The following is a 20,577-nucleotide window of genomic DNA, read 5'->3' as shown; positions in this document are numbered from 1 at the left end:
ACAGACATTGTCCGCAAAGTGATGTCTCTGCTTTTAAATATGCTGTCTAGGTTTGTCATAGCTTTTCTTCCAAGAAGTGAACATTTTTTTAATTTCATGGCTGCGGTCACAGTCTGCAGTGATTTTGGAGCCCAAGAAAATAAAATCTGTCATTGTCTCCAGTTTTTCCCCTTATATGGTATCAGATGCCATGATCGTAGTTTTTTGAGTGCTGAATTTTAAGCCAGCTTTTTCACTCTCTTCTTTCACCCTCATTAAGAGGCTCTTCAGTTCTTCTTCAGTTTCTGCCATTAAAGTGGTATCATCTGTATGTCTGAGCTTGTTGATATTTTCTCCTGACAATCTTGATTCCAGCCTGTGATTCATCCAGCCCAGCATTTCACTTGATGTGTTCTGCATATAAGTTAAATAAACAGAGTGACAATATACAGCCTTGATACACTCCTTTCCCAATTTGGAACCAGTTCATTGTTCCATGTCCAATACTAACCGTTGCTTCTTGACCTGCATAAAGATTTCTCAGGAGACAAGTAAGGTGGTCTGGTATTCCCATCAGTTCAAGAATTTTCCACTGTTTGTTGTGATCCACACAGTCAAAGGCTTTAACATAGTCCATGAAGCAAAAGTAGATTTTTTTATGGAATTTCCTTGCCTTTTCTATGACCCAATGGATGTTGGCAATTCTGCCCTTTCTAAATCCAGCTTGTACATCTGGAAGTTCTTGGTTCATGTACTGCTGAAGCTTAGCTTGAAGAATTTTGAGCACTATATTGTTAACATGTGAAATGAATGCAATTGTATGGTGAAAGTGAAAAAATGAAAGTTGCTCAGTCCTGTCTGGTTCTTTTTGACCCCATGGACTATACAGTCCATGTAATTATCCAGGCCAGAATACTGGAGTGGGTAGCCTTTCCCTTCTCCAGGGGATCTTCCCAACCCAGGGATTGAAGCCAGGTCTCCCACATTGCAGGCGGATTCTTTACTATCTGAGTTACCAGGGAAGCCCAAGAATACTGGAGTGGGTAGCCTATCCTTTCTCCAGTGGATCTTCCTGACCCAGAAATCAAGCTGGGGTCTCCTGCAGGCACATTCTTTACCAGCTGAGCTACCAGGGAATCCCTTCAATTGTATGGTAGTTTGAACATTCTCTGGCATTGCCCTTCTTTGGGATTGGAATGAAAACTGACCTTTTCCAGTCCTGTGGCCATTGTTGAGTTTTCCAAATTTGTTGACATATTGAGTGCAGCACTTTAATGGCATCATCTTTTAAGATTTTAAATAGGTCAGGTGGAATTCCATCACCTTCACTAGCTTTATTCGTAGTAATGCTTCCTAAGGCCCACTTGACCACCATTGCTGTTACCCAGGTCATTAAGACCTGTTCTGTGTAGTTCTTTTGTGTATTCATGGCCATCTCTTCTTAAGCTCTTTTGACTCTGTGAGATCATTGTCCTTTCTGTCCTCTACTGAGCCAATCTTTGCATGAAATGCTCCCTTGATATCTCCAGCTTTTTTGAAGAGATCTCTAGTCTTTCCCATTCTACTATTTTCCTCTATTCTTTGCATTATTCACATAAGAAGACATATCTCATCTTGTTATTCCCTGGAACTCTGCATTCAGTTGAGTATATCTTTCCCCTTTCTCCTTGCCTTTTGCTTTTCTTCTTTTCTCAGCTATTTGTAAGGCCTCTTCAGACAACTGCTTTGCCTTCTTGTATTTCTTTTTCTTTGCAATGGTGTTGGTCACCATCTCCTGTACAGTGTTATGAACCTCCACCCATAGTTCTTCAGGCATGCTGTCGACCAGATCTAATCCCTTAAATCTATTCATCACCTCCACTGTATAATAATAAGGGATTTGATTTAGGTCATATCTGAATGGCCTGGTGGTTTTCCCTACTTTCTTCAATGTAAGCCTGAATTTTGCAATAAGGAGATCATGATCTGAGCCACAGTCAGTTCCTGGGCTTGTTTTTGCTGACTGTATAGAGCTACTCCATCTTTGGCTGCAAAGAATATAATCAATCTGATTTCAATATTGACCATCTGGTGATGTCCATATGTAGAGTCGTCTCTTGTGCTGTTGGAAGAGGGTGATTGCTCTGACCGGTGTGTTCTCTTGGCAAAACTCTTTAGCCTTTGCCCTGCTTCATTTTGTATCCCAAGGCCTAAATTGTCTGCTACTCCAGATGTTTCTTCCTACTTTCTGCATTCCAATTCCCCAATAAGGGACATCTATTTTTGGTGTTTGTTCTAGGATGTCTTGTAGATCTTCATAGAACCATTCAAATTCAGCTTCTTTGACATTAGTTGTTAGGGCATAGACTTGGATTACTTTGATGTTGAATATTTGCCTTGGAAACAACAATCATCCTGTCATTTTGAGTATACACTGAAGTACTGCATTTCAGACTCTTCTGTTGACTATTGGGGCTACTCCATTTCTTGTAAGGGATTCTTATCAACAGTAGTAGATATAATGGCTATATGAATTAAATTTACCCATTCCCATCTATTGTAGTTGACTGATTCCTTAGATAGAATAATTACATCTCCTAATTTATACATTCACTATACATTACATCTCTGGAAAGCAGAAACAAATAAAAACAGTGCAACCTATCATATTTGGGCTTTGATGTCACAGAGACAAGAGTTTAAATCAGGCTCTAATGCTTTGGTTCTTGAGAAAGTTACATAACTTCTTAGAACTTCATTTTGTCCACCTGTAAAATGGAGATGGTGATATTTACCTAACTGAGTTTTAGTGAGAATTAAGTGGAAGGACTAGCACTTTATAATCAACTAAACAATAGTCTCCCTATTTCCTCTATTTGGTGATTAATAAGCGATACTCAAGTACTTTGTTGTTGCTTACCTAATACCTTCTTCTTCTTGTAAAGAAAAGAGTAGAATTAGGAAATTATGTTTATAAATTGATTTTCTTATCCCCTCCCACCACCAAAAAACACAGACTGATCTGTCTTCATAGCACATTCGATCACATCTTTAAAGATAAGAGCATTCCAGTGATGCTATCTCTTTCATAGTGGTCAGATTAGACACAAAAAAGGAAGTCAATTTAAAAATTCTTTTTAAATTTAGCATTGCCTTGCTACCAAAACAGGACAAAGACTGCACATACAGACAGAAATCATGGATTTAATCTTACTATAAACATTGATTTACAAATTTCAAACAGAATTTTAGCAAAGAGAATTCAGTAGCCCCCCCAAAAAAGAAAGAAACCTAATACATCATAACCAACTGTCTTTTTATATCAGAAACACAGTATTGGGTCAATGTTAGGAAATGTATTAATATAATATATTCTATTGATCTATGTATTGAAATGAATGACATGATCATATGTTTACATGACAAAAAGGCATTTTTAAAAATTTTAAATGTCTCAATAAGATTGGAATGAATTGCTCCTTCTCAGTGTGACAAATTATATCTCAAACAAAAAGAACCAGCGCTATGCTAAACAGGGACATACTAATGTTAATGTTAGTCACTCAGTCATGTCTGACTCTTTGCGACCCCATGGACTGTAGCCCACCAGGATCCTCTCTGTCCATGGAATTCTCCAGAAAAGAACACTGTAGTGCATTGCCATGCCCTTCTCCAGGGGATCTTCCTGAACCACGGATCAAACCCGGGTCTGCTGCACTGCAGGCAAATTCTTTACAGTATGAGCCAAAAAGGAAGCCTTATACTAATGTTAGGAGTAATGTAAAAATGCCACCACTATCCATATAGCTTAACATTGTACCAATATATTAATAAAACTTTATGAAAGAAAAAGTTAGATGTAAAAGAGAGCAAATTGATCCCTATTTTTGTATCCAGAAGAGCACAAGAGAATCAACTGAAGATACTCTCAACAAGGTTGTGGGGTTAAAAAAATATGCAGATATCAGCAGCTTTGTTATGTCGGAACAAAAAAAGCTATTTAAATGATAGAAGCAAATAAATCATTGTTGATAATGATAGAATGCTTAGGAATAAATGAAATAAATCTGCAAAACGCAAATGAGAGACACTTGGAAACAGTTCTTTTATAACTTTAATGCTGTGCTAATTAAACAACACTTGGTATCCTAAGGATTCTAAAGTTTACATGTAAAAACAAAAAAGAAATATTAGGAAACTGACCTCAGGGGAGAAGAAGAAGACTACTGAGGAAGAATTAGTCTTCAAACAAACTAATACATAATTATGCTTTAATTACTAGGATATAATGTTGGTGTTTGGATACATCGATAGGACAATAAAGTCCGTGGAATAACTGAGCTGTGACGCAGATGGCTATAAAAGATAGTGTTGAATCTATGCTTCATACTGTGTGTTTGTATAAACTTTAAATAAAACAAGTATTTAAATGTGAAAAATAAACCATACAAATTTTAGATGACTATCTGGGTGGATTTCTCTATAATTTTAGAGTGAGGATGCCTGTTCTAACTTACTCAGGAGGAAACACTGATAAATTAAATTACTTAAATAATGCAAAGTTTTGCAAAGTAAAGGAAAAAATATTATATATATATATATATATATATATATATATACACACACATATATATATATATATTGCAAAGTTAAAAGACAATCAACAAATCAGAAAATATTTGCAACTCATAACACAGGAGAGAAAGATGTTCTTCAAGAAACTGAGAAGAATAATATTAATAACTCCCAAAAGAAAAAATGAACTAGGAAAAGTACAGATGTCCCTTAAACATGTAAAAAGCTGGTGAATCTCACTTGTGATAAAAGAATAGCAAATTAAAACTAAATGTCACTACCAGGTTTCATTTTTCAGATCAATAAAAATGTCAAAATTTGACAACAGCCATTTTGGTGAGGTTATGGGAAAATAGACTCACTTCATATTTCTCAGTTGGGACTGCAGATTAGTACAGTGGCTAACAAAGGTAATTTGGCAATGTCTCTCTAAATGATAAATGCTTTATTTTTTGATTCAGCAATCCCACTCCTTGGGGAATTTATTCAATGGATATATCTGCACATGTATCAGATGATATATGCACAGGATTATTCATTTGGTATTGTAATAGCAAAACGTTAGAAACAAACCAAAGTTCCATGTTCTACGGTACATTGATAAGAAGAAATACCATGTCATTGTAGAAAAAAAAAAGATGAAATTCTCTATTTATATACATGAACAGTTCTACAAAATATAAATTAGAAAAACAGAATTCAGATGAAAGCATAGGATATTTTTTGATGTACAAGAGGAAACTTAGAATATATGTTCATATTTTCTTATATTTGCATAGAAACAGTAGAGGGATACATAAAAATTTTTGGCATCTGGAGAGGTGCCTGGGGTCCTGAGAACAGATGTAAGACTTATTTTATAGATGAGTTTTTTTTTTTAACTTCTTTAAGCCATGTGAATATTTCTTACTCAATTTTTTTTTCAGTGAAAGTCTTGACAATTCTTCTTTCTATCATTAGCTGAGGTCAAATACTTAGGCGTGTATATTGTCCCCTGGATAATACAAAAGTGATCCTACATTCACTGGTCCCTTCACACACATTTTACTTTTGAAAGTGAAATTAATTAAGGTGTTCTCTGGCTATTCAGACACCAGGAAAAGAAACCTACTTTTGCCTTTTATATTCCCTGCTGAGCTTCTAGCTAAGTGACAGCTAGAATGTGCTCTGGGTTTTCCTATGTTTCAGGTGGAAAACAACAACAAGAATCCAGCACTTATTTTTCAATGTATTTCCTTCTCTACTGAATTTTGAAAAGATTCCTCCAGGTAAACCTGGTTTACTCTCTGTCCACATTTGACACTGCAGGCTACAGCCATAAAGTCTTGTTCTTGTGTTTAATTGATTGAGGTATATTACTGGGCTCCCTGACCACCATTCACCTTTCTGAGAGGTTGGATCTTTAAATATTAAAAAGAGAGAGAGAGATGCAGACACAGAGAATGGGCTTGTGGACATAGTGGAGGAAGGAGAGGGTGGGACAAATTGAGAGAGTAGCCGTGACATACATACACTGCTGCTGCTGCTGCTGCTGCTAAGTCGCTTCAGTCGTGTCCGACTCTGTGCGACCCCATAGACGGCAGCCCACCAGGCTCCCCCATCCCTGGGATTCTCCAGGCAAGAATACTGGAGTGGGTTGCCATTTCCTTCTCCAGTGCATGAAAGGGAAAAGTGAAAGTGAAGTTGCTCAGTCATGTCTGACTCCTAGCGACCCCATGGGTCTGCAGCCTACCAGGCTCTTCCACCCATGGGATTATCCAGGCAAGGGTACCGGAGTGGGGTGCCATTGCCTTCTCCGATACATACACTACCATGTGTAAAACAGATAGCTAGTGGGAAGCTTGTGTATATAACACAGGGAGCTCAGCTCCATGCTCTGTAATGACCTAGAGGAGTGGGCTGGGGGTGGGGCAGGAGAGAGGCCCAAGTGGGAGGGGATATATGTATACTTATTACTGATTCACATTTTTGTACGGCAGAAACCAACACAACATTGTAAAGCCATTATCCTCCAATTAAAAACTTAAAAAAAAAAATTGGGAGAGAATGAACATGTTGCTAATGTTGACAGTGAATTACTTTTTATTGCTTAACCACACATGGTCACAAATAAGAAGTGAAGGGACATATTTGATTATGGTCAATGGGAAGTGAGCACTAAGCCATGAAGGATGCTACAAACACTACCAGAAGAAAAAGAATCCACTCGATATGATTTCTTACCTTCATTTCAAGTTCCCTCTCATTTTATATGAAATATTAAGAATTTAGAGATGAAATGAAATGGTTGTGAACCGTTCTTTAAGAGTTTCCTTAAAAGAAAAAAAAATGGCTTCTCTAAAGCAAAATTATTTTGCAATTATTCATGGAGTGCTTCATAATTCCCATAATTCTTGCTGAAGCTTCAAGAGCAGACACCCAGATATATAGCAAATACATAAAATAAAATGTGTACCTGTTACAATATTTCTGTTAATTAGCACCTCTGTTAATACAAGGAAAATGTGATATAGGTTATGATAAAATAAGAATCATGAATAAGAGTCACTTAGTTTCTCTTTATCATTAGGGTAAAACAAGAAAGTAGATTGCACTGAATAATATCTTGCAGAAATTAAAATTTAGACAATTGGAGGGAAAGTAGGCTTCCGAGGGAAGTTAGCGATCAGAGGAAAGTCACTAATGCGATCTCTTGAGGCAGGGGCACTGGGGCACACGGAGGAGCTTGCAGGGGGATCTGGAATTCAGGCATGTCCAGCCCGCGGGGTTAGACCACAAAGGGAACTGGTGGAAAAGTTGGTGGAAAGCTAATTTCCTGTCAGTCTCGTTGCTGTTGGTCAGCAGATCTAGCAGTTGGGAAAAAGAGAGGACACAGGGTGGGAAAGGAAGAGAATAAACCAGGGTTTGCTAGCACCTCTATGTCTTCTACTGCCGAGAAGAACAAGGATAAATTCATACTTGCATGCATCTCCATGCCTGTCTCTCACTATCTAACCATGACAGCTTCAAAGAGTAATGGCTGCTAACTCACCGTACTTCCCAAATCTCACTCAATTTTCACTTTTGCACCAGCAGTAAATCTCCAGCATATGGGGAAGAGGATTCTGAGAAATGCAGTGTCAGCTTGGCCAAGTTAACACTCAATGATAGCACCACACAGGGCAATTCAATCAACAGGTACTGAGTACTTACTGTGCATCAGGTATTCATCTTACGTTCAGGGATGAAAGGCACTCTCCATCCTCACCAAATAAACCATTTATTAAGGGGGAAGAATGTGGAAAAAATATTGTAATCAGGGTGGGAAGAGTAACTCTGTTTAACACCAATGGCTGGGTAATTCAACACTATACCCAACCCATTTCTCTCTGGCTCACTATCTCTACCAAAGATGAAAAAACTAATAAATTTGACAGTCTTTTTTGTAACTAGGAGTAATCATGTGACAAACTTATTGCAAATTGGATCTGATTGGAATTCTAATTGGTGCTTTGGGAAGTCATTGTTTCTTTCTGATGATGGGATTAATCATAGCTCTATCCCCTTTCTGGCTTTGAATGTGGATGTGAAGTCTGGTGCTTTTCAGTGACTATCTTTCAACTCTGAGGAAAAGGCCAAGAACATTTCAGAGATTCTGGTCTTGACATTGCTGACCCACTAAATGCCAACAGATTTCATATTCTAGATTTCTTAATAAGTAAGAAACAACAAACTCATATTTCTTTAAGCCTTTGTACTTTGAGTTTCCTGTTACTTGTAGTTAAATGCATCCTATTTCAGCTATAGAAATAGCTATCACAAAGAAAAGATAAAATCAAGAATAGCTTCCCTAAGAAAGATACAGCTGAATTGTTTTCTTCATGTGCAGGTAGGTAAAGGTAGACAATTTTACCCAGGTACATAAATACAAAACAATAAAATATATTTATTATATTAAAGCAAAGATACTTTTCACAGTTATTTTATGCCCTAGAAAGTTCAGGATTTATCTTCCAGTTGAAAATTGAAGAAAGCAAACAGAGTAGAATGTTTTTAAACATTCTAATAGCACTGAGATCCCTAATAGCACTGAGATCTGAGTAGAGCAATATTCAGTGGATGTTCCATCACTGATACTACATGAGTGTTTTGGAGAGAAACATTCAGGAATGGAAAATGTTGGTGAAAACAATAGACTATTGGCTAAATTGTAAATGAGAGAAAATCAGTTGAGACTGGCTATAGTCAGTATCTTAGAATATATAATATTATGTTGGTATGTGTGCCAGGTGGCACAGTGGTAAAGAATCTGCCTGCCAATGCAGGAGACTTGGGTTGGATCCCACGGTCAGGCAGATCCCCTGGAGTAGGAACAGGCAACCCTCTCCAGTATGCTTGCCGGGAAAATTCCATGGACAGAGGAGCCTGGAAAGCTATAATCCATGAGGTCACAAAGAGTCAGACACAACTGAGCCACTGAACACCCACGTGTGTACTAGCACTTCTTTATGTATTCAAGATACATGTTATTTTATACTCATCTGTCATCCCAGACTTACCTTCAGAAAACTTCTTAACACAGAACTCCAGCTAGTCACTGTTTATCAATTAGAACTGATATCTTGGGGGGAAAATCACTTGCAGTCATGATCTTGAAATATCATGAGAGATCTAGGAGTTGAAAATAAAAACCTTAGGTTAATCCTTGCATTTCAGGTCAATTCAGAAACAAGCCATTGTTGGGATAAAAGAAGAGCTTGATAATGAAAAGGCTTTTTGAAATTCAGAACTATCTGAGCTTGAATTCTGAATTTTGGATGCTGGTTAGGAGAATTTATTTCTCAGTTTGTATCCTCTCTAACTGCTAAGCTGCTGCTAAGTCGCTTCAGTCGTGTCCGACTCTGTGCGACCCCATAGACGGCAGCCCACCAGGCTCCCTCGTCCCTGGGATTCTCCAGGCAAGAACACCGGAGTGGATTGCCATTTCCTTCTCCAATGCATGAAAGTGAAAATGGGGTAAAATACCTAGCTCATAGATATAAGTAATAAATGAGCTAATTTATGTGAAAATATTATCTGTAAAATATCTGTGATGATGGTAATAATGTCTTGGTGGTTTAGTCACTAAATCGGGTCCGACTCTTATGACTCCATGGACTGTAGCCTGCCAGGCTCCTCTATCCATGGGATTCTCCAGGCAAGAATACTGGAGTGGGCTGCCATTTCCTTTTCCAATAATGTCTTAGATCTTTTTGATTGAAATCAAGGAGAAAAAAACAATTGTGAATATCAAATGGGACTCTCATCAAATGCAAATTCTTGAGCCATTTCTAATTAGACTGTAAGAATGTATATAAAATTACTTGAAAGAACCAAAAAACAGAGAAGTAACTCAGAACCACAAAATAGAAATACCACATTCTTCAGATTAAATATTTTTTTAAATTTATTAATTTTAATTGTTGTAAGGATAGAGGTACTACATCTCTGAAATGTGCCATTATTATGTAGAAAAGGATCAACATGCCTTTCTCAACCCTAAATTTATAACGTTTAAATTTGTAGTTAGGATCATGACCAGCAATCCCTTCTACTTTCATCAAACCTGTCTCGTTAAAGGACTAATCCAGATTTTATGAGACTTCAACACATACAATCTGTGGGTCTTTCTCTGAGGAGAGAAATGAAAAAAAAAAAATAGATTTGAAAAGAATAGTCAAGTAAAATAAGAAAAGAAATCACAAAAAGTAACTGTAGACTAAATGATCCAGGGCTCTTTTCTGAGATCTGTTTAGGCAACTTACAAGTCATTCTTAGAGATGCTTTCTGGTTGCTACTTGGCTTTTCATACCTGAAACACTGCCCAAATCTTAGCAACTCTCAACCCTTACAGGAGTAGAAAACCAAGAGGACATGAAGATTAATATTCATCAAGTTCACAGCAAATTCACCTCTGGATCTACTCTAAGTCATTCTAAGTCATGTTGAAGTAGCAAAGCAATAGAAAATTCAGTTCTCATTGCATTTGAGTGTTTTTCTTTAAGCACTAGGCATTGGCAATCAAATTGGAAATAGCCTCCTAGTCTAGTTATTAGCAACTTAGTCCTCCTAGAAGAGTGGTTTTTCAACACTAGCCAGACATCAAAATGATCCAGTGTACTGTTAAAAACTTCCAGTGCCTGGCTCTATTCCAAGAGTTCTGATTTATGGCACCCCATTCCAGTACTCTTGCCTGGAAAATCCCATGGACAGAGGAGCCTGGTAGGCTGCAGTTCATGGGGTCGCTAAGAGTTGCACACGAGTGAGCAACTTCCCTTTCACTTTTCACTGTCATGCATTGGAGAAGGAAATGGCAACCCACTCCAGTGTTCTTGCCTGGGGAATCCCAGGGACGGGGGAGCCTGGTGGGCTGCCGTCTATGGGGTCGCACAGAGTCGGACACGACTGAAGCGACTTAGCAGCAGCAGCAGCAGCAACTAGGGCCTGAGCATCTGTATTTAAAGGCTGTCAAGGATATTCTAATGTGAAACTATTAGGGGAAACACACTGACTGAAACCGCCCATCCTGGCCAGGCACCATAGTAAGCCATTTGGGTGAGCTATTTTACAACAGGAGGAACATAGAACTAAGAAGCCACCACCAACTGGAAGAGTTCAGAAAAAGTCAAAAGGAGATGCCACGTGTCCTTCCATCTCCCAGAATCCTTCTTTTTGGCATCCATCTTGTCTGAGCAATGGGTGCACCATCGGGAAGAAACCTGAGTCAGAGTGCTTGACCTGAGAAACCCAGAAACTAATCCCATCACTTAAAACCTGAGACTGCAAGCCACATGGCAGAGCCATTCTCCTGGGCTCCCTCGCCCTCCTGCTCTCCGCCCGGATGGCCTTTCCCAATAAAGTCTCTTGCTTTGTCAGCACACGTGTCTCCTCCTGTAATTCATTTCTGAGTGTTACACAAGAACTCCCTTTTGGGTCCTATAAGGGGTCCCCCTTTCTGCAACAAAATCAGGGTTAAGATTCACTGACCTGGGGAGTTGAAAGATTCTAAAATATTTATCATGTTTGTCTAATGAAGTCTGTATTATAACTGGTGGTTGAAAATCAAACAGCATATTATCTCTTAATTTCTGATTGGTAAAAGGATTAATCTATACAGAAACTAAGTGCCCACTTAAGGGTGTACCAAGCAGAGGAGAACGGAGGGGCAGAAAAGAAATTCAGAAACTTCCTATTTTCTTTTGTCTTAGAAAACAGGAATTAGACAAATAAAAAAGAACATGATACATATTGATACATTTTTATCGACTACAATAACAAACCAAAAAAGGAAAATTTTTAAATACATGAAAATGAAAAGCTCAACAAGATAATGGAACATGGGTAGATGTTAAATATTCCTGGATGACTCAAAATTGCTAGTTGTAGCATATCTGTAGGTGGGGGCTTTCTTTTTCAGACATCAGATTAAAGAATCTGACAGCATGACAGGTTATGACATGATAAGTTCTGTCATTTTGATTCCTTTATTCATTCTCTATCAGTTTTATTAAATAGCAAACATGAATTTTCCTGGACACTATTGTAGCAATTATCAATCAGCCATTCAGCCTACCAAGAGGAGGACAGGATGGCAAAATAAATAAATAAAATGAAACTGTAGTTTGATATAAGGTGACAAAAAATATCATTTGCCCCAGTTTAAAAAAAAAAATAGAAAGTGTCAGTTTGGGAAGAACAGAAAAAAAAATCTATTTTTGATATTCAATGTGATTCCATTTAGCTGCAGAGTTGGCAAAGACTGAAAGAGAAAAATGGTGTCTATATAGATCAAAATAAGTACAGTCAAGAAAATGACCTAATTTAGTTGTTTTCAAATTTTCTTTTTGATTTGGAATTCTTTATTTCAACAAATATCTTGGTCAAAAGCTCAATATGGAAAATGAAAATAGCAGAGTTGACCTTGATGAGAAGAAACTGGAAAAAGTTGAAATAAGACCCTTGATGGGTTGGGTGAAAGTGTCTCATGACTTTTAAGCTTTCAGCAACCCTTGTTCCACATCCTCAGAACTATAACAAAGATGTGGAAAACAGTTCAAAAGCCACTAATCAAGGAAACTGAGATTCTTCTGCCAACAAAAGAGACATTTTCTTTTTTTAAGAGAAAATTAACTTTTCCACTGATAACAGTAGATATAAGTAAACAGTGCTTTGCTTTGTTTTTTATCCTACTAATGTATAAACGCTTTTGCTGTAGAGGAATCCATTAAACTGTGAAACTGAATTCATGACACATTTACTGAGCACCTTTATATGTTAAGAATTCTACTAAAAGCCAAGGTATCAAGGACTAAATAAAATTAAGGAGTAGGTAGAAAGGGAAAGGAGAAAGATCCTTTAATCAATTTTATTTTTTGACTATTGTTTGAGCATATATTGTGCACTAGACTCTGTTCTAAATGCTAAAAATACATAAATGTCCCCACCAGCAAATAAGCAAAACTCCAAAGAACTTATATTCCATCACAGGGAGATAGAATGTAAATAAACATTAGGAGTGAGTGAGAAGATGACATCTATGAAGTAAGAGAGTTTGGGAATGCTGGAGGTATAGTTACCATTTCAAATAGGGAGATCATTTAGGTCTTATTGAAAAGGTACATTTGAGAACGACTTGAAGTAGAGAAAGGAGTAAATCATGAGGATATCTGAGAACTCCATTTCAAGCAGTGGGAAGAACCAGTAGAGAGGCTGTGATCTGGAGAGTTTTGTTGGAGGAATAGTGTGGTAGCTAGCTTGATTTAAGAGAAAGATTAGTAGGGCCTGGGGTCAGAGAGGTAAAGAGGTATGGATGGAGCACGGCAGAGCATGCACACACTCCCCACAAACAGTTGTGTAACTATCACTTATGAAAAGGTGATCTAATCCTAAGATTTGAGCAGAGGAGTAACATGCTTTGACTTTCATACTAAAAAGGATTATTCTAATTCCGACACTGAGATTAGGTCAGGTTTGGGGAGAAAGCCAAGAATAGTAGAATCCAGAAGACATCCAGTAGAATTCATTTAGACAGCTGTTTACAACAGCATAAGTGTGAAAATGAAGTGGTTTGGATTAGGGAGATGAAGAGATTTGCAAGTGTTTTCAGATTTTTTCAGATGGAGATAAAGGGGCTTCAGGTGACTCAGTGATAAAGAATCCACCTGTCAATGCAGCATCTATCCCTTGGTCAGGAAGATCCCCTGGAGTAGGAAATGGCAACTTGCTTGGAAAATACCACGGACAGAAGAGTCTTGCAGGCTACAGTCCATGGGGTCACAAAGCATCAGACACAAGCACAAGCACACACAAGATGACCGAGCACAAGCACGCACACACAAGATGAAGATAACAGAATCTTGTGGTCAATTGAATGGATGGATGCTATGAAAGAAAGAATCAGAGCCAAGGATTACTCCTAGATTTTTGGGCAGGGAAATTGGAAGAATGCATCTTTCAATGCTTTTGCTCATGTTACTGCTTCCACTGATGATGCTTTCTTTTTAGTTTTGCCATTTTAAAATTCTATCAATCTTTCCGTTAATGACTAATGTGTTCTCTGCTAACAGAAACATTTGTTATTCTCTTAAAATGAAAGGATTGTCTTTCTTTTTGAACAGCCACAGTCTTTTTTGACGCCTTCTCATGGAAACTAAAAGACACTTGCTCCTTGGAAGAAAAGGTATGACCAACCTAGACAGCATATTAAAAAGCAGAGACATAACTTTGCCAACAAAGGTCTGTCTGGTCAAAGCTATGGTTTTTCCAACAGTCATGCATGGATGTGAGAGTTGGACTATAAATAAAGCTGAGCACCGAAGAACTGATGCTTTTGAACTGTGGTGTTGGAGAAGACTCTTGAGAGTCCCTTGGACTGCAAGGAGATCCAACCAGACCATCCTAAAGGAAATCAGTCCTGAATATTCATTGGAAGGACTGATGCTGAAGCTGAAACTCCAATCCTTTGGCCACCTGATGTGAAGAGCTGACTCTTTTGAAAAGACCCTGAGGTTGGGAAAGATTGAAGGCAGGAGGAGAAGGGGACGACAGAGGATGAGATGGCTGGATGCCATCACCGACTCAATGGACATGGGTTTGAGTAAATTCTGAGAGTTGGTGATGGACAGGGAGACCTGGCGTGCTGCAGTCCATGGGGTCACAAAGAGTCAGACACAACTGAGCAACTGAGCTGAAACTGAAACTGAAGCATGTTACATATCAGCACCAGCTTCATACTGGAACTTTCTGTGATGCCGTCAAGCTTTCTTACTACACAAACAGTATTTTCAGGAGAGCAAATAAAAGTTGATAACAAGATGGTCCCTGATGTATTAGATGAACAATATTAATGCATAAATGACATTTCCAGAATATGTTTGTGAATTAAAATTTGGCCTTTTCTCATTCATCTGTATCCATACTTTATTTATATTGGTGGTTACTTTTTTTTTACCAGTTATAAACAGAATATATTAATAGGTTCAATGAAAGATGAGGATTAGTTGATAAGGCAAGTAATTTGATAGAGATTGCAAAGGTGGCTATTTTAATTTTGTGAAGAAATAGGTAACTATAGGAAGTGGAGGAAAGCCTATTTTATTAAACACTTACTGTTATGTGTCAAGTGCTTTATGTCTGATCTTTTACCCTCAAAAGTGTGTAGATATGTGCTCAGCATTTCCATTCTGCAGATAAGAGAGATGAGAATCAAAGAAGTAAAATTACCTTGCAAAAGTCACATCATTCATGTGGTGCAGGAACTCAAGTCCTTTGATCCTCGACTCTTTGCCTTTGCCTTTTGTATCACATTGCTTCCCCAGATCATTGGCCTTTCTTTCTACACTATAAATTCAATAAAAATGTTTTGAAGGTTTCTTTTACTTAAATGTAAATTTATGGAAAATTTAAAGTCAAGTAAACAACTTTGCATATAGAGTCTGGAGCAACTGAAGGTTACCTGAGTACCTATCGTGAAGGGCACTGAAAGCTTTATGTCAGGAAGCAGAAGTTAAGACTCCATTGTTGTTGTCTAGTCACTCAGGTGTGTCCAATGCCCTTGCAACTCCATGGACTCTAGCCCTCCAGGCTCCTCTGTCAATGAGATTTTCCAGACAAACATACTGGATTGACTGCTGCTGCTGCTGCTAAGTCGCTTCAGTCGTGTCTGACTCTGTGCGACCCCAGAGACGGCTGCCCACCAGGCTCCTCAGTCCCTGGGATTCTCCAGGCAAGAGTACTGGAGTGGGTTGCTATTTCCTTCCCCAATGCATGAAAGGGAAAAGTGAAAGTGAAATCGTTCAGTCGTGTCTGATTCCTAGCGACCCCATGGACTGCAGCCTACCAGGCTCCTCCATCCATGGGATTTTCCAGGCAAGAGGACTGGAGTGGGTTGCCATCGCCTTCTCCAACTGGATTGACAAGGATTGCCATTTCCTTCTTTAGAGGATCTTTGATCTTTGACTTTCCTGGTGGCTCAGACTAAAGCCTCTGCCTACAATGTGGGAGACCGGGGTTCAGTCCCTGGGTCGGGAAGATCTCCTGGAGAAGGAAATGGCAACCCACTCCAATATTCTTGCCTGGAAAATCTCATGGACAGAGAAGCCTGGTAGACTACAGTCCATGGGGTAGCAAAGAGTTGGACACAACTGAGCGACTTCACTTTCACTTTTGATCTTTAAGGATTGAACTCAAATTGCCTTCATTTCCTGCACTGGCAGGCAGGTTGTTTACCACTGAACAACCTGGGAAGCACCTTTGACTCCATGGTACCTGGCAAACACACACAAAAAATTATTTAAATAAGCCCCACCTCCTTGCTAAAAAGTCACCATAACATTGAAAGAAAACAACTTCTAATTAGAAGTAATAAAATGGTTCTTAAGCAGTTGACTTGCTTTTCACACTCCTTTCTAGGAAATATCTCTAGAAGCACTAAAGCTGTTTTGATTCTAAGTGTGTCTATTTTAATAAAGCTACTTTTTAAATAATCATACAGAACTGTAAGTTCTGAAAGACAGAACCTGCTCTGTTAGAGCCCTGAAATTCAAAACAAAGCTGAGCAGTAAATTGATAATTCAGAGAAGGTATAAAAATAGAATCTTCTATCCCTCTTGGGCATTAGTATCACATTTTTTTTTCTAAAGAAGAAAGGAGCTTTCTGTTACCTCATAGTTTCTCCATCAGCAGCTGAGATCAAAGGAAAATAATCTTTTTTTAAGTTGGCATAGAAAATGTAGCCAGAAATTTGGTCACTGTTTTGACTTAGATTGGTTTAGGGCTGAGATCAATCTGAGATGTTGAGAAAAGGAGAAATTTTACATTTCCTGAAAAGCAAATTGTAATAATAATTCACCTTTTAACTAAATGCATTAGGGCATAGTGTGTATTGAGCCCTGCTGTCAATAACTGAGATCCAGAGATAAAACAAAGAGTCTCCATCCTCAAGGGATTTCATCTATCTGTTAGGTGAGATGAAAAGTGAAAGTCAGTCAGTCATGTCCAACTCTTTGTGACCCCATGGACGTAGCCCATCAGGCTCAGACTTTGTCCATGGGATTTCCTAGACAAGAATACTGGAACGGGTTGCCATTTCCTTCTCCAAGGTATCTTCCTGACCCAGGGATCAAACCAAGGTCTTATGCATTGCAGGTAAAAGCTTTACCATCTAATCCACCAGAGAAGCCCCACGAATACTAGAGTGGGTAGCCATTCTCTTCTTCAGGGGATCTTCCCAACCGATGAATCAAACTCAGGTCTCCTGCATTACAGGCAGATTCTTTACCATCTGAGCCACCAGAGAAGCCGATTAGGTGAGACACATGTAGAAATCTGGAGAATTAGAAGACAATAGGCTGGAGGTGGTTTAAATTATTATATTTGCATCATTTAATACAAGGCTTATGCTTTTTATAAAAAGGAAGACCTTTTTCTATTAAAAGAGTGTGTTGTGTGCTCAGCTCTGTCTAACTATTTGTGACCCCATGGGCGATAGCCGGCCAGACTCCTCTGTCCATGGAATATCCCAGGCAAGAATACTGGAGTGGGTTGCCATTTCCTACCCTAGGGGATCTTCCCAACCAGTGTCTCTGTCATCTCCTGCAAGGGCCAGTGGACTCTTTACTAATATTGTCACCTGGGAAGCCTCCTTTATTAAAGAGGGTTATTTAATACAAGGCTTGTACTTTTATAAAAAGCAAGTTTCCCTTCCCCAACTGGAAGGAAAAGGAAAACAATAAATGCTGAGGACATGTATATTAAATAAATTATTCAACTTTAGAAGTTCACACTTGGATGAGTTAATGTGAGAATGACCATCTTGAAGCATTAGAAAAAGTGAATCTCACCCTAATCCTGCAATAGAATCACAGATGCTAAAACAGAAGCTCCATGGGTATGGCCATGGCATTTCTATTTTTAAAAACCTTCCAGATGATTCTAATGCTCAACTAGTATTGAAAACCATTGATTAAGACATACAGGAGACAGGGGTTTCCTGCAAAGAAGAGACAGGTAGGTACTGAAAAGTTTCAATTTTGGTTGGGATTCTAGGGAAACTGGAAAAAAAGAAAAAAGGAGTCTGAAAAATAGAAAAGGATGAGGAAAGACAAAGAAGCAGAAAGATATGAATGCATGTTTTTGCTTCTGAAACAATGGCAAGGTTATTTCTGATCCTCTCTCTTTTTGTGGTTTTATTTGACCAAGCAGATTACTGTTATCAGGTTAAACCTTAATCTTTCTTGAAGAATGGGAATTTACAGTTGATTTGTGTTTGTATTCATTCCAACTGGTCATTTCTGTTTTACTCTGCGCCCTTCTGGGGAACAGCATAGCAACTGGAAAACACATACAATTCTCTCTCAAATGCTGACTTATTTATTCATGCCCCACCCTGCCCCCCACTCACGCATACACACACCTGTTTGTCTGTCTGTCTATCTATCTACAGAAAGAGAGAGACAAAACACCCACCTATTCTGTGCTGACCCTTTACATTCTTAGGAGGAAGTTGCGGATGCATCAAGTGAATATAAACTGTACTGTGATTGGTTAAATTATGTTCCCACAAAAGGAATGTACGGAAGTCCTGATCCCCAGAATCTGTGACTGTGACCTCATTTTGAAACCAAACAGAGCCCCGTGGGGCTCCAAGCACAGAAGCCTTTGTGTTCTCCGTTCCTGGTAGGCAAGACTCCAGCCTCCAAGACCTTCCTTGAGTTCCAAAGGACAGATTCGAACAGTTGCTAATCAAGGGAGGAGCAGCCAAGAAACCATCTGAGGTAAGACTAAAGGAAACCAGTGCTGTGCTGAGCTTAGTCACTCAGTCCTGTCTGACTCTTTTCAACCCCATTACTGTAGCCTGCCAGGCTCCTCTGCCCATGGAATTCTCCAGGCAAGAATACTGGAGTGAGCTGCCATGCCCACCTCCAGGGGATCTTCCCAACCCAGGGATCGAACCCAGGTCTCCCACACTGCAGGCAAATTCTTTACCATCTGAGTGACCACGGAAGCCCAAGATTACTGGAGTGGGTAGTCTATCCCTTCTCCAGGGAATCTTCACAACCCAGGAATCGAACCAGGGTCTCCTGCATTGCAGGTAGAGTCTTTACCAGACGAGCTACCAGGAAAACCCTAAAGGGACCAGAGAAGCTCATTAAGATTAAGAGACTGACCACAGGAGACCCTGCACACACCCTTATCAGCAAACCCACCCTTGAACCTTTCCCGTAAAACTCCTCACCAAACTCCCCTGAGTTGGAACACATAGGATTTCTAAGCAGGATCCCTCTGTGTACCCCTTTGCCTGGCAAAATAATAAAGCTATCCTTTTCTACTTCACCCAAAACTCTGTCTCTGAGATTCGATTTGGCACCAGTGCACAGAGGCTGATTTTCACATCAATTTGGAAAATAATTCTTTGTAGATGTAATCAAGTCAAGATGAGGTCATTAGAGTAAGCCCAAATCCAATATGACTCATGTCCATATAAGAAGGGAACACAGAGACATAGGTGCACACAAGAAGAATGCCATGTGATTATAGAAGCAGAGATTGAAGTGTTGTAGTTACCAGTCAAAGAACATCTGGGGCTCCCAGAAGCTGGAAGAGGCAAAGAAGTTTTTTCTCCTGGAGGCTTTGAAAGGAACATAGCCCTCTGCCAACACTGTGATTTCAAACTCTAGAACCCAGAATGGGGAAAGAATAAATTTCTATTGTTTTATGTCACCATGTTTATAGTACCTTATTACAGCAGTTCTAAGAAATTATACACCTACCTTTACATGATATGGAATCATATACCTTATTAGGTTGTGGATGAAATTCATAGAGATTCACCCTAAAAAAGGAAGAAAGTAGGCCCATTGCTTCCTTTCTTTTTTAACCTATCACATAGAGACATAACTATATGAGCAATCATATAATGTGAGATATTTGTTAAGTGGGAAAGAACTTACAAGATGTCATAGGAACACATAATAGGGACCCCTAATTTAGTCAGTGGAGAAGGGGTTTTAAGGGAAGTCAAAGAAAGTCTTCTATGAAGAATGGTTATTTAAGATGATACTTGAAAAATGAAAGAAGTCAGCCAGACAAAGCAAAAAGAAAGGTGTTCTGGAGAAAAGGAAAATGTATAATTGGGCCTAAAGCTGAGACATCCTTGGTGTAATTGAAAAACATGGTTGCAGGCCAAAGTCTCTCCCACATAATCCTGTTAAAGGATGTCATTTACTTATTGTGATGTTTGGCCACTGTTCTTTTTTTCGTTTACCTTTTCTTGGAATTCCTTTAGCATCTCAACTTAAGACCAGAAGTTCCTTGGTTTTCATTAGTCTCTTTTATTTTGTAAACTCTGATCCAGGTATTTAAGTTCTGGAAATGAATTCCAGAGGACGCTAGCATTAGACATAACCCTGGTTAAAAGGGAAAATGAGACTGTTTAGTTTCTGCCTTCTAGTATGCATATAGAGTCTAGGGGAGGACATAGGTTAAAGGTCTGGAGAAAGCTTAAGACAACAGTTCTCAAATTACAAC

General features: G+C 38.8%; 2 long non-coding RNA genes across 2 annotated transcripts in view; one reads left to right on the top strand and one right to left on the bottom strand.

Moving 5' to 3' along the window:
• Nucleotides 1–18,545, bottom strand: part of LOC145526858 (uncharacterized) — a 35,109-nt gene extending 16,564 nt beyond the window's left edge. The window contains exons 1-4 of the long non-coding RNA XR_014069243.1: nucleotides 18,517–18,545; nucleotides 17,210–17,399; nucleotides 9,072–9,183; nucleotides 7,726–7,775 (exon numbers count right to left, since the gene is read on the bottom strand). This is a non-coding gene — a long non-coding RNA (uncharacterized LOC145526858). The remainder of the gene's footprint in view (nucleotides 1–7,725; nucleotides 7,776–9,071; nucleotides 9,184–17,209; nucleotides 17,400–18,516) is intronic.
• Nucleotides 18,546–18,666: 121 nt separating this feature from the next.
• The window catches only part of LOC145526857 (uncharacterized), a 62,266-nt gene continuing 60,355 nt past the window's right edge, over nucleotides 18,667–20,577 (top strand). Inside the window, exon 1 of the long non-coding RNA XR_014069242.1 lies at nucleotides 18,667–18,824. This is a non-coding gene — a long non-coding RNA (uncharacterized LOC145526857). The remainder of the gene's footprint in view (nucleotides 18,825–20,577) is intronic.

The sequence above is a fragment of the Giraffa tippelskirchi genome, chromosome 11 (assembly GCF_054371585.1).
Source record: "Giraffa tippelskirchi isolate mGirTip1 chromosome 11, T2T-mGirTip1v1.2.pri, whole genome shotgun sequence".
NCBI classification, from domain to species: Eukaryota; Metazoa; Chordata; class Mammalia; order Artiodactyla; family Giraffidae; genus Giraffa; species Giraffa tippelskirchi.
Note: the sequence above shows the minus strand (reverse complement) of the source record. Positions and strands in the feature narration are given on the sequence as shown.